Here is a 19,039-nt window from a genome sequence, read left to right as displayed (position 1 = left end):
GTGGATGTCATCAGAGAGTTCAGACAAGACTGGAAATGTGCTCTGTGGTCTTCAAATGGGTATGGGACCTGGTGTTATTGTGCTGTGGGGTAAAGGTTGCATTCTTCTCTATGGTATAAACTCTAGAAGTTTGAGCCTTCAGCTTAGTCAATGTTGTGATGTAGCGATCTGAGTTGATAGCTTGGGCTCAGGAAAATCCAATAGGTTCATCTGTTTTGCTATCCGAAAAGACAATGTACCTACTGAGGGCTGCATCCTGAACTTTTTCTTTGCTGGGGAATTCACATGTTGCCACTCTATGGATTGCTGTTTTGACTCCAGCTCGTGCTGATGATGCCACATCTTGTCACTTGCAATGATGCAATCCAGGAAACTGTCACTTTCAGCTTCATATTGGTTGCAGTAGGTCCTAAGAAACATATGTATGGTAATCTTTCTGTCCCTCTGCGAGCATTCATGGCACCCACCTGGTTCAGACTTCGTGATATTTCAACTCTTTTTTTCTATATGGAGGAATTCAATGACACACCTCTGCTTCATCTGCACTCCTATAGCAGACACCGTTTTGTGAGCCTGCCCTTCTGCTGTGATCTGTCACACAGCAACAAAGCATAATAGAATATTGTTGGGAAGGTTCAACTTCTACTGTCATACCACCAACATCCACCTCTGATGTTGTGGGCCAGCATAATAAAATAGGAGGCATTACTTTTGCTGCAGCCTTTGTACTTGCTGTCTTGATGTCCGTGGTTTCAGGAATGGATAAAGAATAGCTAACTAAAAGAACATAACTCTCTCCAAAGTTGCATTGCTGTGAGTTTGGAAGAAGGATGGTGTAAAGTGGATCTGAGTTTAAAAAAACTGCAACAACAAAAAAGCCAACCAAACAAATGCATGCAACTGTTTATGCTAAAACTCCTTAATATCTTTATTCATAGCTAATGATATTCTTGTCTTGTTGAGTACTTACAGGTATGTTTTGCTTTGCTGGGGTGCTAACACTCTTAGTGTTAATATGTTGTGAGTCTTTTGAATTAGGAATGCTGTGGACAGTGGTGTTTTGAATTCACCAAGACATTTAATATTTATCTAATGTGTTTTCCTAATTGCCTCACTGTAACATTAAATACTTTGTCTTTTCACAAGTTCTCCTGCTTAAATTCATGAAATGAAAACTTAGCATCTTAGCCTTTACCATACCAGGAAGTGATCAGTGGAATGCTTTAGAAAGCGAACACTGTTTAAAGTAATTTGCTGCTCTAATTAGTGTTCAATAAGAAAATACTTTTAATTAAAATACGGATGCTAAAAATATGACACTACTCTCTTTCAAACCAAAGATGTTTAAAATAGTGTTTTTGAAACATGAAAGGTCTGGGTACTTTGAAGATGTGGCAGAAATATTTGCATAGATATACAGTAGCGATTGACAGGGACAGCACCACTTAACTGTCAGAAGGGGCCAAATGCTTAAAGTGAAATGGTGTAAGGATATTCAAGCTTTTTTTTTTTTTTTTTTTTTTTTTTTTTTCTTCCCTACAGGAGCTTATATCAGAGGAGGATCTGTAGTCATTAATGGACTAACATGGAACTTCTAAATACATTTTTTGAACTGTTTCCAGAATGTGCTCGGTTCAGAATCCCTGTCTGGCAAGCAGTAATAGAAAGTATTCAGCCTGAAAATTAATCTCTGGATTTCCAGGTTTGGTGCTGAAATCCTGACTTCTGTACTATGAAGCACTGTACTCTCTGTTTCCACTGACATCACTTGCCAGCAGTCTGACTTGATGCTAGCATACTTCCTTCACCATGCTTGGTTTTTAGGTATGTGACTTGAGATGGGTGAACAATTTTTTTGTTGTTGTTCAGCTTTAAAGAAGTAACTTTGCAACAGTTGTGATTTTTTTGTTTGTTTATTTGTTGTGGAGAAGCTGTAAGATGAAATGTCAATGATCAAAATTAAGTGCTGTTTGGTATTTACTTGTTTTTCTTTGTGATGAGTCTTTCTTGGAAATTAAAAAGATCAGGTTCTTCACTGTTGCTGCTATGTGTGTGCTGTAAGTGGTGATCTCTGTACCTTGTCTGCAACTGTGGTAGTCTGATACTGTATTTTTTTTTTCTCAGTGTTGCAGAAGTTGCAGGGCTAAAAACATGACTATTAATAGCTCTAGGTTTGCTGAGATGGGAATGGCATCCAGTCCTGCCAAGAAACAGCTGAGCATCTGGGAGTTTGAGATGCATACTTATTTTTCTTTTCGTGTGTGTGTGTGTGGTATCCAAAAGGAAGTGTGGGATAAGAATGATATAAAAACAGGTACCTCGGTCAGTAAGACTTATGCTCTGATAAATACTGTGTGTTCTGCAAAACTTCCCTATAGCCAATGCACAGTGCTTCCACTGACTGCAGCAGTTGTAGAATCTGAACCATAAATAACAACACTATGAATTAGTCTTATTTATTCATGGCATATAGGATGAAGACTGCGGTGGGGAGGAGGAAGATCATAAGAGAATGCTACAAAACCTACAGCTATGACTGCGTTCCTTTATAGTCTAAGGACAAAACATGTAGTTACCTTCTGCTGAAAGTGAATTTACTTTCTAATTACATCCAACTTTGTCTTTCTTTCTGGGCAGTAAAGCAGTCCAAACCAAAACACTGCCTGAAGAGTCTTCAGTTTCAGGATTATTTAAAATCAAAATTGGCTCCTATCTGAAATTGCCTCCAGATCCTAACCATGTAGAGTTAAGCCCATTTCTGAGTCTCGTGTTCAGCTTGCTAGTCTGTAAATTGTAAAGATTATTTTATGTTGATTGCTGATAATATCTGTTGTCTTCAGATATTCCCACCTAATTTCTTTGGGAAAATGAAATCATGTTTCTGATGGCCAGCAATGTTGTTTCAGGTGTTCTTAAAACTTACTGGTGAAAACTGTATTTTGTTGTGTGGTGCCCATGGATGAAGACAGGAACACTGTGATCAGTGATCAGCACAGAATGCCCCTGATGAAGCCATTGTTTGGTGCTGAGCAGAAAAATGCTGCCAGACTGCTGCAGCTACTGCAAGTGTGAAACCTTATAAAATCACACGTGTGATGCCCAAAATGAACCTTTTGTTGGGTCTTTTATGGACCTAACCGCCTGCCTTGAATCTCCTGCACTGTCTTTTACTTAGACATAGGCTGGGGATTCTGCTGGGTCCTATCGTTAGTTCTAGGTGGTGCATGTTGTCACGAGTTGCATGCTGTGCTGATTAAGCTGCATACTTCACTAATCAAGATGCGAAGTTAAGTAGGTGAAATTTAATACACTCTACTAATCAAGGTGCATTCTTTGTTGAGCAAGCTGAATATTTTAAATGCAGAGTTTTTGTGTACTCCGGTAACTGGCTTGGAGGCCTCTATTGCCTACATGTGTGGCTAGCAAAAAGCCACCCAGCTATTCCATTACTGGCAATGGAAGGAATGTGAGCTTTCTTTTGATACATGCTCCAGTGGAGCTTAGGGGAGAAGTAATCAAAATTAGCTCCAGTAAGCGAATGATGCTATTTGACTTTGATAAGTCTCATTGGATTACATTGGAACACATTCCTACCATAGCACTTCCTTCCAATAGCAAGAGTGTATGAGATATGACTTCAGCACCTGAATTTGCTTTACAGGTTTCTTGTAGAACTGATCTTTTAAAAGCCTCTAATTGTGATAGTCGTCTTTCAAATAATCCTAATTCAGCTTTTATCTCTTAAATTCTTCTTAGTCACATCTCTTTAAACTAACTGAAAAAGGTAGAAGATGATAGTTTTGTCTCTGCCTTGCTGACTATAAGCAAAATATATTGGGAAATACAAAAGCTATGGAGGAAAAAGCAGCTGCTGCAGGGAGATTGGCAGCAGCATTATTCAGCAATAGGACGGAACATGTTACATATGGCCAGCATAAGAAAGAACACCACATTCTAACGAATTTAGGGAGTAATGGTAAAGAGCAATTAAGGAAAATTAGATTTCTTTTTTTTTTTTTTTTTAAAGAGGGCAAAGTGAAGCATACAAGTAGGAAGTGAAACTGAAGGTGGCAAAGAGGAAGGAGAGCAAATTTAAAAAGCTTCTGTAGTTACAAAAACTTCAGTGCTGTGTCAGCATGTGATAATAAGGGCCAGCAGATCCTGTCTCTAATACAAGTTCACCTTGTCTGGCCTTGGTTATCTTCTGAGTCTAATGTTGCATGGTAACTATTGAATCAGGGCCTGAACCACTGATTAAGTACCTGGGGAAAGGACGGACCAGGTCAGCTCTGGGAGCACAGGTGGATGCATTCAGCTGTGTGACCAGAAAGGGTGAAACCTGGCTCCACCTCTCTTAGACCTCATTTAAGGGCTGACTGCCACTGGGGAAGGGTTTTATTGGAAATCCTTCTCTTGTGGAGTCTTCCCTGGAAGCCTAGATCTTCAGAGATGGGTGAGTGCTTTTCCTTTGTAATGCCTTTCTATTGTGCTAGTCCTTTTGTCATTACACCTCCTGTATTGCCATTCTACCACATTGATCTTTCTGATCATTACCAATGTATTGGTAAATCCTTCTTTTTCACAAAATATTTATGAACTCATTTGCTTCTGTGTCATGAAAAGATGATATTCCTCGCATTTGAGTCTGGTCTCTTTCCCCTGCCATGTTGTTTGCTTCTTTCTGGATTTTAATATAGAGACGACCATGGTCAAAGCATGCAGTAGGATTGTTTGCTGAGGAAAGGTTTCATTCTTTGTGTTTCAGTAGCTTAGAAAATGACACAAAGAATAATACTGCCTGTTTGAAAAAGCACTGTGGTTGCTGCTGTCTCTTTGGAAACATGGGGAGTGAAGTAAGATGCCCAGTCAATAAAGGCTTTCTGAACTTGAAAGAAAAATAAGGTTGGAGTGAAAACAAACCTTCCTGCAGGTAACTTCAGTGTAGAGTGCTGTTAGAAAGCAAGCAGTTCTGTAAAAAGGTGGACTTTGGAAATGTCTTTTGCTTTGTGCAGTCCATATGGAGGCGCAACCCACTTAACTTCAATTCACCAACTTATTTTCTATCACTATATTTGTGCCTGCTACTTTTTGTTGACTTGCTTTGTTTGTATCTGACCACAGACATAGTTTGAACTTAAAGCCATTAGTAGTTAAGCAAGTCAGTGAGTTTTTCATTTTTTTTCTAGTCTCTCATTGTGGAGCAATAAGAACTGTGACAAGGGTATAGCACTGTCATATTCTTTGCCTTAGAGTGAATGCATTACTTTCTTGTCACCTTTGGTCTTTATCCTTCTGTTGGGGTGTGTAGGGAGAGATGAGGGGCATGTTGTTACCCCGTCCCTACAATTACAGCCTCTAAATACTTGGTTAATGTCTGCCATCAGACTACTGAATTTGCAAGCTACCAACTAGACTTTTTCCACACAGAAAATACTGTGGCTTATTTGTCAAATCATCAGTATGTTCCCTACCTTTTACAGTGATTCTGTAAAAATGCTGTATTAAGTTTAGTAAAAACAACCAAGTATGATAAATTATTAAAAATAAACTGGGTTTATTAACAGCAATGAACAATGTAGTGCAGTGCAGTGATGACGGTGTACGTTTCTTGTTTTGTGCACTCACTGACTGATTTGTCTAAATGAAGATTACAAATTAGAGAGAAATAATTCTTTTGGAAAGTTTGCTCTGTGAGTGTAGGGGAACTGTTAGGTCATAGTTTGATTTGGAGATTAAGCACCTGGTGAAGGGGTGTGGCTGGCAAAGGGAGCAGAGGCAGATTGTTTGCACCTGTGCTCCCCAGGTGGCCAGGATGAGTGAAGTCACCCTGGGCTCATAAAAGGGTCAGCTACTGAAGGGAGAGCTTCTCTTGGACCTAGGTTGCTTCCTGCAAAGGAGTGCTGTATAGTCAGAGAGTCTCTTCATCAGTGAGGTGAGTCCTATTCTTCTTTCTATATGTATATGACTATTGGCCTACCTGCGAATACATTGCCTGGTATGACCAGGAACCTGTGAGAAGCAGTTTTGCTTCTTCATAAGCAGAACAGTGAGTGATGTTAAATGCAGCATGCTATCAGCTCTGTAAATCAGAGCCTTTTTCTTGGTAGACAATGGGTGTCTGACCCAACAGTCATTTCCTTGGATGTTCAACAACTATTGCTACAAGCGACCAGTTGGAAGAGAAAACTAGGCAAGTGTTTAACTTTTTAGGTCTTGTTGTTTCTCTTTTGATGTAGAAATTTCTTTTGGGAGTTTTCCTTATAGAGACCAGAACTTGCAATTTTCTTTGGGGGTTGTTGAAAGTAAATTTAGATACTTGGGATACTTCATACACTTAAACTGTAATGGATGAAAATGTCCATTACGTACCACACAGCGTCAGAGGAAAGCCTTAAAGAGTAAGTAAACTTTGCAAGATGTAAATTCCACTCAGTAGTGTGCAAGCTGATTACGGCTCAACATTTACATAGGTAATTAAGAGTAAAGGTCAATAGGTTAAATAAGTAACTTAATCAAAAAATTACGCAGAAGTGCCACAAATCAAATGCATTATACAACTCTTGAGATCGATATGGTATGCAAATCGATCAGTAAAGTATATACTGTATGACTTCAAGTACTAAAACACGCAGGGTGGCATTGCAAACACAATGGTTGATGGAACTCATCTCAACTGACAACCCAGCACTTTTTTTTTTTTGTAATTTTTTTAAAGATCAATTTTCCTTTGTCATGCATAGTTTTGGTTTTTAGGTAGTTTTTCTGACTTGTCTTGAGTGCTGTACAATACTATGAGCAAAGCTGGTGTTTGGGTGAGTGATTAAAGGAGAGAATTCAAAGTGTTCACAATGCCCTATAATCACTGAGGTTGTGTAAGGGGCAAGGAAAAGCAACAAGGCTTCTTTAGCTAACAAATAGGGTGTAGGGCCGCAATAATATCAAAGGAGCGAGGTCTGTGTTCTTTGCCGTGGTTTGCTTGGTACAAGGTAGCAGAAGAGGGCTGATTTATGGCTCCCTCACACTCCTTGTTCATCTGTGCTAACCATGACCACAGCATGGGATAGAGAAATGCTTTCTCTCATGAAAGCTGAGGTGAGCCAGGGTGCGCAGTGTGTTCCAACCACAAGCATTCCTTGTCCCCATTTATTTGACAGGGCATGAGGAGTTAGGATCAAATGTTCCACGTGTGAATACAGATGTAACTTTTGGCACTTTGGTGGAACTATTGCCATATCCAGCTACTTTCTTTTCCTTTTGAACTTTGCTTTTATTGAATTTGTGTTGTTTGGGACTAGGAGAAGAACAGGTGACTACTGAATGTAAGAGCTTGAGCACTGATCATAATTCCATTCTGTGTGAAGGTGATGCAACTGCTTTGATTATTGTCTGGCTCAGAAAAAAAAAATGCTGTTCTGAAAGCCTCTTAAAGATTAGAACGTGTTCCGTATATTTGCAAATGCTGACTTTTTCAACTGCTGTGAACAGTTCTTGTCATCTGTATGCAATAGATTACTAGTACATATCAGTACATTACCAAGTCAGAAATGCATTGAGACCAGAAGCTCTGCACCTTTTCAGATCAATAGGAGATGCAGGTATTCAACGTTTCTGGAAGTGAAAAGCAGGCATGGGAATAATTGGACATTCCTAACAGCGGAGATGAAAATGCACATTACATCCATGCAGTGTAGCTTTTTTTTTTTTTTTTAATCTCTTCCACCTACTTTCTGAAAGAAGCCTGAGTTGTTATGGGAATAAGGCAGATGGAAATCCCCTCCTCTCGTAATCACAGTATGATGGGCTCCTTGGCAAGGGAGCCAGGATTTCCTGCCCACAAGCACAATTACAGAAGTCATTGGTGTTTAGCAGTGGAAGTGATAGGAGCCCTAGTGCCAAGTGGTATTCTATTGTGCTTCTTTTTTTTTTTTTTTTATCTCTTGCACTACTACCTCTGTTAGCCTTAAAAAATCCATGGCTGAATGTATTGCAAGTGGTTGCATTGCTGCTGAGACTCACCATAAGACTCATTAATGCAGTACTACTGAGAAAAGGCAGTGGAGCTATTTTCATTTCCCCTAATTTATGGAAATGATATAACTGTTTATCTTTGCCCCTCTGACTAACAGTTTATTTTTCCAGTGCTAATTTTTTTTTTTAGATCATATGACCTGTTACATAGCCATTGTTCTCTTTTTTTTTTTGTCAGGTTCTCACTTAAGACTCTAGAAATTTGAGCTTCAGCATATTTCTAGGTGTAGGTTATTGCATATGTTTGATTTTTTTTTTAAAGATTCTGCGTAGTAGATCATGCTATCTCACTGTACTTATGCTGTTATTTCTGCTGTGAGGCAAGACTGTTTCAGTGCTGAAACTTAGTGTTTTTGATGCATCCCTGCATCTGCAGATTGAACTCTTTTTTTTTTTTTTTTTTTTTTTTTTTTTTTTTTTTTCTTCCCTCCAAAGTCAGAGTTCCAGCGCATCTGCCTGCAAACATCTTCCGGGACAGTGCATAGCTTCAGTATGCAGGAGTTTGCAAGTGCTTTTTAGGCTTCAACAGCTGTCTTGTACAACTGTACTGTGGTCTGTGAGAAAGAAGTGTAGGCAAACGCCACTCAAACTCTATCCTTATTATGTTGAGTGATTTCTGTATACTGTAAAAAAACAACAACAAAAAAAAAAACAGGATTTTCAAGCTTAAAACTCAGAAGTAGGCAGTCTTTCAAACTTTCTGTTGCTTTGTTGCATAGACTTAGTAGAACTCAATCACTGGTAGGAACTGAATATAAAGACTTACTTGGGAAACTTATGGTAACGAACTTAATGCAAATCTACTTGTAGCAATCACACTGAGAAACCTTCTCCTTGCTCCTCTTGTTCATGTAAATTGTCCTAGTGAATTTCTTCTTATGTGAAGTTTGCTATATTTTTTTTGTTGTGTTGGCTGACTATTGATTTTGCTAGCTAAGAGCGATGAGGAGTGAGGAGAGTGCCGCTTTGAAAGCTTAGCAAGGTGGAGTTTATTGCTCTGAGGACTCCAGAACAGTCTTCCAAGGTTCTTCCTCTTTGTGCATGATACTTGTACAGGTACTGAATTTGCACCTTTTACTCTGTTTAAATAAAATGCTTTTATTGTTTGATCTCATTTCTCTCTTTCAATTTCTTTAGTTGATTCTAGGCATAAAAATATTCTTGTTTATTTCATGGCCACTTTTTAAAGTTACAACATTCTGGGTTTGCTGCAGATTTCATAGAACAAATTACTTTAGCCTGTGTTATCAATAAAAGATAGAATTCATAAGCCTCTTGATGCCATTCAGTCTACATATAATTTTATTAGAGAGGTCTGTGTGGAAGCAATAGCCTCTCTGGGTTGAAAAATGTTCTATTTAAAAGGTTGTACTGGGACAATGAGTAAAACTAATGTTTTAATGTATGACATCTATATTGTTTAACTAATGTAACTCATGTTTCTGTTACTAATCTAAATTCTGAGTCCAGCAGAAGAACACAAGTGTGTTGCATTAAGTGGATGATATATAGGGTTCATATTGTCAAGAGGAAAAAAAAAAAACTAAACTAGATATTGAATTGCTAGCCCTGAGGTAAAGATTACCAGCTGTCCTTCAATTCTATAAGTAGTCACCTAACAGGAACAGGTTCCGTGATTCTCAGCGCTACTATCACTCTTTGTTTTCTAATGCATAAATCCTTTATTGAATGGAGATGAAAATACTTAAGTCAGTGTTTCAAAGCCTTTCTTTTAGGAAAAGAAAATGAAAAGGAGAATATTGTGTAAATATTTGTTTTATAGTTATTCAACTAATGAACTATTTAGTCACATTTGTAACTGAAAAATGCTATAGGAACACAAATGTGTTATCACAGCTGATCTGTAATACTTCCTATGTGTAAGATACTGTGTATCTCATTATTATTTAGACCCCCGAGGTACACTGGCATCTTCATAGAAGACACAAACCTTGATAAATAGCAAGTGATTATCATCTCAAGCTCTGGTCCCACAATTTGCTGTAGGAGCAGTACTTCCATCTATGCTGAGCCTTATCTGCTTCAAGGTTTCAGTCACATAAAGAGCTCTCTGCAGGAAGATGCCGGGTTTCAATAGTTCCTTGTTCTCAAATAGATCCCTATCTTGGAAGAGCTTCTTCTGTGCAAAGGGCCAGTGATTGAGCTAGGACACAACTGGCAAACATTGTTCTGCAAAGGGATATGGGAGTTTCTGCAGGGCAGTAGGCACTGTTAGTTGTTTGTGCATCCTCCTGCTCTGCAAAAAGCAACAGAGGAGTTCTTTGTCACAATAAGCTTGAGTTCCTTTTTTTTTTTTTTTTTTTTTTTTTGAAGAAATATTGTGTACAGTATTTAATGAGGACCCATGTAATCAGGACACCTGCATTCCTAGTATGTTGCCTGGGGAACCAATTTAGCCTAATGACAGTGAATGGCATTTACTGCTGCTTAGACTACTGCTTAATTTAAACAATAGTGCATTAGCAATATTTAACTTAATGGGGATGTATTGGGCTTATGCCAGTGGGTTAAGTAATGTTTAACTAGGTGTTAAATAGGTAATAATAGAATAATACTTCAACTTGCATAGTGCCAATACATTGTACCTGAGAATCTGCAACTGTCACAGCATTGTACCTTATGCTGTCCCTTTTGAAAGAGGGAGTAGTTTTCTACTTATTGTTAGAGATGTGCAGAACAGCTGAATCTCTTCAGTTGTCCTCAGTTTAACATCTAGATGGAAATAAATTGATATTGTCTGTGGCGTGAGTGGACTTGTAAGTACAGTAAGCCTGCTCCTTCAGAGGCTGGGACTGAGATGGATTTTTCACCCACTACTTAAATTTTCTGTCTCTCTCTTCAATGTATCACAGTCCTACCTTCTGGAGATTAAAAAAAAAAAACAAACACAAAAGTAATCCCAAAACAGAGTATGAAAGAAAAGCTACCAAGGTGTACCATCTGTACCATGGCTGCGTTCTCCATAGTGAGATCCAGTTCAACACGTTCACCTGTTCACATAGCATGCTATCAGAAGCAAAGCCCAGTAACTGATTTACCTTCCTGTATCGTACTGGAGACTTTAGACAGTCCAGTAGCTGTCAGCCTCAGGTTGATAAGGGCAGCTGGTTTAGAATTTGGAGACACTATTTATCCACATTTCCTCACTGTGATCCCTATATAAATTGTACAAAACTTGCCATCCTGAAAGTTGTTTTGTGTAACAAGCTCAAGTTGGTATGGTCATCAGGATCTGTGAAATTCTAAACTCATACAATGGATTTGTCAGAACAGTCTTTAACTCTTTTTGTTCAAAGTCGCAGAGCATAGGAATTTCTTCTGTTGTGATGTTCCACAGATATCTCTTGGTCCTCTATGTCTGGAGTTTCAGGCCTAAATCTGCTGACGCTGTTACTTCTGTTTTGCAGAAACTGCTGCAGCATCATAGCTTCTTCTGAGATATAAATTCCCAGATTAAGGTTAAGAAAGAAAAGAGATCCTAATGTTTAGTATAAATATTGAAATTAGAAGCATGGCCCTTTAAGGAAAATTGAGGAAGTAATCTTTAATTTGCAGTTAAAAATCTAGGTAGTTACTTTCAGTTTGAGGCATAGTTGTTTGAAGGTAGTTTCAAAAAAAAAAAACACAAACACATGAATGAACATCTGCATCTACAATCATTTTAAATCTGAGGGCAGTATCCCCCATTTCTCCACCTCCCTGGAACACCCACAAAAGAGCAAAGATGCTCTGAGTCCTCTTGCCAGAATTTTAATGCAGTTTAGTTCCAATGATCTGTTAGGAGAGGATGGTCCTTTCTGTAACCTGTGGTCTACCTGGGGGACCTACAGGGATTTCATGTATTTCATTGATTTCTTGGTGAAGTGGCTGCTGTGACACTGACATCTGGGATTTGGTTTTAGGTGCTTACAGGTAACATCATTACATGGTATTTGTGGCTTTGAGAACACCTACCCATGTCTGTAGTTTGTCTGGGGAGAAGCTTGGATTTATCAGGCTCTTCTTGCTAGATTTTCTGCCAAATTTAGCGTAGTCCCACTCCCAGATGGAGTCCATGCCCACCTGTGATTGCTGCTTACCTGGGAATGTATTTGTATTCAGCTTTTCTTCCTGGTCTAGTATGAGCTGAGATTGGATCCTACTACATAGCAGGGCAGAATTCTTCTCTGCTTTGTCTGCAGCTGGTGTGAACAGATCAACCTGAATGAGCACCTTAAACAGTTAACTCTGACTTAACGGCTCATCTCACAGCTACTATGTTTTCAAGGAGGGAATGAGAACATTGCTAGTGTTTTAAGTTGGTCTCCTTTTCTCCTTCCCTGTCCCATTTGGGTCCAGCTTCCTGGGAAAAATACAGAGGTATGTCTCTGCCTGCACAATGTCCATTTTTTAAAAACTGATTGAGAATGATATGTCCATAATCTTGCAGTTAATTTGTTTATCCTTTTCCTTGCTTAATTCTTAAAGTCTTGAAATGCTTATGAAATTGGAGTCAAATTAAAAAATAAAACAAAAACAACAACAAAAAAACCATTTCAAATCAGTGCCTGATGAAAATTTCAGTAAAGCTTCTTCCATCAGCTCCAAGTGGGTAGACTGAACTGCAGAGGATGGAATAAAATTTGTAAAGCTATGGTGTGTTTTTGTTTGTTGTTTTATAACACTAAGCATGGATGTTCTAACCTAAAGCCATAGATCTTTCTGAGAGGATGGGAGGGTGGGGAGGGGCATGGGAAAATAATCAAACTGTACAAAGAGAGCAAAAAATAATGGGTACTAGTAGTAAGAGGGATAGAGATGAATATATGGTAAAAGGAAAGAAAACCACATTTTCTTCATAAAAAGCTGAACTTAAGGGAACTTGCAGCTAGTATTCATAGTAGAGAATTTTTTGGTTAAAAAGATTGACATTTTAATAAACTGATCTTAATTAACAGTACTTTGAAATTCTGAGTTGCATGCTCCCTATCGCAAAACACTAGAACCAGTGGCTTTTTAAATAATTTGCTGCTTGTGGGTGATCTCTTTTTGAAACAAACCCAGACCCTCCAGTCACAATTTATTTTTTATTTCAAAAATGATTTTTACTAGCAAATTTTGCTTTGGTTCAAGAGAATTATAAATCATTATTACACAGCCAGACACTTCAAACATTTTGTAAGAGCTTTGTGCCCAATGAAGCATCAAAGGCAATGCTGAAATTCATGATTACAGCATGGCTGCACGTCCATTCATTAATACATTAAAGTTCAGGACTCTAAAGTTATTAATAGGATCTCTAGATTGTCATGCATTTCTCCCTTAGAAAAGGTTGTTGTTCCTGCCAGACAAAGCAAGAGGGTGGTTCTTTATTAATGCCAATGTACAAAAACTTTTTTTTTTGTAGGTGTTTTAGGGCTACTGAACTGAGATTTCTTAAAAGCTTTTCCCACTACTAGTTATTCACCAAAGATGCATCTATCTTTTGTTTTCCTTCTGTCTCCCATGCAGTCTTTCCTTCTTGTGTATATAGATTACAGGCAATTATCATAGATACCCTTATTGAACCCTTTATTTCTGGGGTTAAATTATGCTCAAGAATAATAAATCTTTTGGTTATTGCTGTAATAAGCTCTGAAGGATAGGGAGACATGCATAACTTGGAACGCTGCATTTTTGCACCTTCTTCAAATGTAAGATAGCTCCTAAGGGCTCTGCTGTATTCCAGTCTCTATTGTATTAAACTCCATGTAATTCCATAGTAAGAGGAGGCTCCTGCCCTTTAGTGTTTACTGCTTATGTAAATGAGACAAAGAACAGGATAAATGAACTGCTGCTTCGTTTTTACAGCTGGGGAGCTAAGACTCAGATGAAGTGATTTTGTTCAAATTGTGCCTTGTTTCTGCTTGGAAAATGACCTTCTCTCAAGATTGACATCTAGTTGCTGCTTTCTTCTTAAGATGAATGTTCATAAGTGTGAAAAGAAATAGCTGACGAGCCACCAGATAAGCATGCTATTATTTTGTTTTGAGAAATTCCCCCAATTTATTGGTGGAGTTTTTGGTGGTATGAGGGAGTTGAGTTGATTGGGGTACTAAACGTATTAGTTTTATGCCAGAGCAAAACCATTGTGAGAGCCTTTCCCCTAGACCTCAGCAAGGTTTTGAAGGTCCGGCAGTGATATCTTTTCAGAACTTAGTGTTTTCTGTTCTCCTTTCACTTAAGCGGTGCAGGTATTATTACAAAAATAAGTTTTCCCTGTTAGTGGGAGTTCTGCTGTGCCTAAATAAAAAGAGTTTCTTAATTAAACCTCGGTTAATTACTATTTTTCATCTTCTTGGTCTCGACTAACATCCAAAAATGTATTACTATATCCACTTCTTTGTGTTACTTTCCTTGTCATCCTGTTGTGCTACTGCTTCTATCCCTCTACAAAGAGAATACTACCCATAAGTTATGACCTCAGTAGTCACTGCAGCTCTGCCTTGTATAAGGAGCAAGCATTGTAAACATAATTTACTTTTTTCTCAAACTGCTTAACAGCTCAATGCAAGTAGGAAAGGTAAAGGCTGGTGCAGAAAGTCATCTGAATTTATGCATTAGGTAGGTCTGTCATGATCTTATCTGCCCTCCTTGTTGTGGAGGTGTTATTGTTATCTAATGCTGGCATTGCTGAATTGTGGGCAAGCCCTTAGCAAGAGAGCATCCATTTTCTAGGGATAATGGTAGTGGCTGGGAAGAGTCATGACCTGAAGCTAGTGTATGAGAACAAGTGTTTGATATAATCAACAACTTTGTTGTTTTGGCAGATACTAGATTTTGATGAAGTTTTGGAATTTTGGCAAGCGAGTGTCAGCAAAGAGAGAGCTCAGGAGGTTATATTTAATCAGGGGACAACGCTCTCTTTGAGCACATTTTTTTCACATGCGTAAGGTAGAGCTGGCTGTAAAGGTAAGGAGAGAGATGGCTTGAAATGTTTGCTGTGTTCATGATACCCTTTTCCTCTGAGGAGGCAGGAGAAGGCACCATTTAGACCTCCTTGCTCTATTTCTCAGACAATTCCCTACAAATTGGAAAAAAGTCCTCTTGCAGAACCGTTGCCTGGTAATTCCCGAACACATGCTTTACGCTATGTGAAACATAAAATGAGTTCTAATACTCTTCCTTTGAGTGCTACAGGAGGATTGAAATTTACTTGGAGGGGAAGAGGCTTTGATCCGCACATTTTCATAAGTATTCATAAAGAGACAGAATTAGAAGCTCCCCTTTATTCCGTTTTTCATTTCTGATGGTTTTAAAATACATTTGAAGCTGTGGAATTGATTGAACTTCCAGTGAAGCTTCTTTCCAATGATGGACTAGACTAAAATGTAGGGTATCACAGGAAACAAAAAACATTCCCCAGAATGCTATACCTCTCCACACTCAACTGGAAGGGCAGACCTACTGGGGGATGTTGAAATTTACTGACTCCATAGTTGCTTTCTTAAACTGACTATGTATGCACTGGAGCTTTCGTGTAAGCATTTCATTGGCCTTGAAATAGCCCCTTCCATCTAATCTGCATGTGGAGTAGGGACTGACTCTTCAACAGGTTTCCACCCAGTATGAAATTAATACTTTTATAAAGAGGCAAAATATGGGCTCTCAATCATTGATTGTGTTTTATTATTATTTAACATTAACTTTTCATTCATGAAAAGAAGATGAAAAGCCAAGGCTTCACTTACAATTTCAAATTCTTCTTAAGGATAGAATAACAAAGCCTGAATCCGTGGAACAGATGTTCTTAATTTCATGAGATATCCAATTTGTCAAAAATACTTGTGTTTTTATTTCCCTATTCAGTTTTACAAAACTAGTCAAAGATTTTGAAAGAGAATCATATGAAATGCATCGTGTATTTTCAGCCAGCTCTAATTCTAATCTATATAATTTAAATAGGAATAGTTATTAGAAATTATTATAGAAATTATATTTATTAGAAGCTATGGAATAGCTATTATTAGAAATAATTGAAATCTTGGACTAGGCAGTTTTAAGTATAGCACCTAGATTCAAGGAGACGTTGAATCTCAAGTGGACAAATACAGAGAAAGAAGGAAGGAAGAAATGTCATAATGACAAAAGTCTGACCACGTCAGCTTAGAATGTGAATGTTATCTAGCTGTGCTGACTTGGTTTCTTAAAATAGAATGAATGGGGTATTGTATCTCTAAATTTCTTCTTCAGATATTCAGTGTTTACTGCACTGGACATCTGGGGTTTTTTTCATCCTTTTGATACTATTCCTGGGATTGGTATTGGTTGTATTAAACTGATGCAAGAAAATGTGCTGTACTTAGAAATGCTGGTATCTTCTATTTGTGATTCTTAGTGCTTTCCCAGAAATTCCAGTATCTCCCTTAATAGATATTTAGCTTCTTAATGCATCAGTTCTTTTCTATTACATGGAAGAAATATGCTCTAAATCTCAACAGGTTTGTTACGGAGATTAATATAATTGAAAATAAATGCCAAGATACTGAGGACCATGCAGGTACTTCAAACAGGGCTTCACCAAGGAATTATTTCTGTTTTCCAGTATCTGTCTGTCTATGCAGGTAACTGGAGGGAAAATAAGGTATTATTAAATGTGACATACAGCAAATCTGTAGCACAGTTAGTGACCTATCTGACTTAAGTCTGGTTCCTTTATCCTTTCAGCGTCTCTCACCTGTCTTTCCATTTGCAGAAGCACAGCAGATTTTCTTGTTTCCTTGTTTGTTTTATTTTGCTTTATTTTCATTTGAGCCAATAAAATATTCATATATACACACACACACACACAAAAAAAAGTTTATTAGAGGCAAACGGAACAGTAACTGTGCTTAAAAATAATTTACACAAAACTACAGTGAACAAATCTTACTCCCAGGTGTTTCCTTGATGCCAGCCATAAAAGCTGGAGAAGTATTCATTATAAACTATCAGTTCTGTCAAGATCAAGAATAGATTCCTGGAGTGAGCAGTACAAAAGGGAAAATAAAAGGATTTTTTCCTCTGTTACAGATAGTTTTACATATACATATGTATATGCTGTGCATGTATGCTTGTGCATATGCATGTGTAGGTTTATATGCAGTCTATAAATCAGTAGTGCTATCATCTTCTGTTGAAAATATTCACAAAAGCGAGCTCTTTGAAATGTGAATATCAAAAGGATTCTTCTCTGCATTGTGAGATTCCTAGAATACAACAACTTTAGGGATAATTTGACCAACCCACCCAAGTTAGTGCCTCTTTTAACTTGCAGCTTCTTATTCCCTCTTGAATATACTAAGCCTTTGGTTACTATTCAGGCTTGCTTTCTCATATAGGTGATGGAGGAATGTGTGAGGGCAGCGTGTATGTTGCAGAGGGGCTGAAAAATAGTTTTGCCCTCTCCTCCCCAGAAATTCGGTGTTTAATCACTAAGCTGTGCTTTGAAACAGCTGCTGGAGTTGGGGGCCACTAAATAATAAGTACTTGGTGTGAGGAAATTTCATTTTATAGCCCTTAGCTCTGCCCGGACAGTTCTTAGTCATCATCCATTCCAATACATAACAAAGCAAGAATTACGTGAGACAAGGAACTGTTCCTTTTTGCCTAACACACAGGCTTTGTGTTCACCATTAGCAGGCAGAGTGACTGTCTGGAATCAAGTTCTTCCGTATCAGGCTACTTCACACTAGCTATCTTGTATTTATCACCTTTGTATATGTAGTATCATAAAAATTCAGAGTGGTTGGGAGATAAAGGAGAAGATTCTGAGGAGATGGGGTAGTCAGTTAGGAAAGGATGGGATAAAAGCTTCTGCTTTGGAGATGTCATTTAGGGTATTTAGTGCTAAGGGGCTTGGAACTGTGGTAAAGAGAGACAATCCAGGGATGTATTGAATAGATTATCAAGGCGTGATAAGTTCATAAGTTCATAAGGCTGGTAAGTTCATTTCATTAAAGATTAATTCAGGAGTTCAGCTCTTTTACTCACTAAGAAACTCAGACTGCCTCTAATTTTTGATTTGCTGCATTTCTGTTTTGAAGAAACTTAATTTCTCTGCACTGTTTCCCTATGTATCATCTATCTATCTATAGATATCATTATAGTATTGTCATGAAGTTAACTAGATCAATCTATGCCCTTGATGAGGGGACAGTAGGCCCCTTCCCCTACCCCCTCCGCTCCCACAAAATGGGAAGAAAAAAGGGAATGGGAAATGGGAGCTAGGCTCAAGGAAGAAAAAAAAAAACAGCAGCAACCATCTATTTATGATATTGGAATGCATGATAACACAATATGATGCAATGTAATTGAAATTGAGACTAATAAATAAAAGTGGAGAGAGTGTTCCTGAGACCAAGTCAAACCTGAAAAGCTTGGTATGGCTAGGAAAGCACTCTCCAGCACCCACTGCAAGGCGGTGAGAGACCGGAAGAGCCAGATCCCATGACTTCCATGATGTACAGGGAGAGGTACCCAGAATTGGAGCATTAACGCTTTAACTCCCTGTGTACTACATGGTGTTATGATGTGGAATACTGAAAACCAAAAAAACATAAAGCCATGACGTTCCACCCCTTATTCTACATCGCTACATCATGCCTAATACATACAAAATGATTAAAATGCACTACACACACGTGTCTATATACATTTATACATAGAATTACTGACTGCACTCCCCCAAAATCAAATTCCCTTGGGGTACACATTGAACATCCCTGTTTTTCTGCATCACCCGCCAAATAGACCCTGGTCCCTGGGCAAAAAGAGTACCACAGAGAGGTTTGTCCTTCCCAGAAGCTGGAAGGGCCCAAACTGCTTTTCACAAGTTCTTTACATGTACTACGGGGACTTTATCTCCCTCTATGGTATGTAGGGAGCTGGATTGGGTAGGACCATCTCGATTGATAGATCCTCTGGTATTGACTGAGCAGCTGGCTTCTGCCAAATGCTTCTCCAAGTGCTGAAATGTTCTGCCACATGTTGC

General features: G+C 38.4%; 1 long non-coding RNA gene across 2 annotated transcripts in view; it reads left to right on the top strand.

The window, feature by feature from the left end:
• The first annotated feature begins 4,401 nt into the window (after positions 1–4,401).
• LOC125694492 (uncharacterized) overlaps positions 4,402–19,039 on the top strand; it is a 37,267-nt gene continuing 22,629 nt past the window's right edge. For both annotated transcript variants that reach the window (XR_007377584.1, XR_007377583.1), the window contains exon 1: positions 4,402–4,453. This is a non-coding gene — a long non-coding RNA (uncharacterized LOC125694492). The remainder of the gene's footprint in view (positions 4,454–19,039) is intronic.

Source organism: Lagopus muta, chromosome 6 (genome assembly GCF_023343835.1).
Source record: "Lagopus muta isolate bLagMut1 chromosome 6, bLagMut1 primary, whole genome shotgun sequence".
NCBI classification, from domain to species: domain Eukaryota; kingdom Metazoa; phylum Chordata; class Aves; order Galliformes; family Phasianidae; genus Lagopus; species Lagopus muta.
The sequence above is the reverse complement of the archived record's forward strand: the minus strand, read 5'-3'. Positions and strand labels throughout refer to the sequence as shown.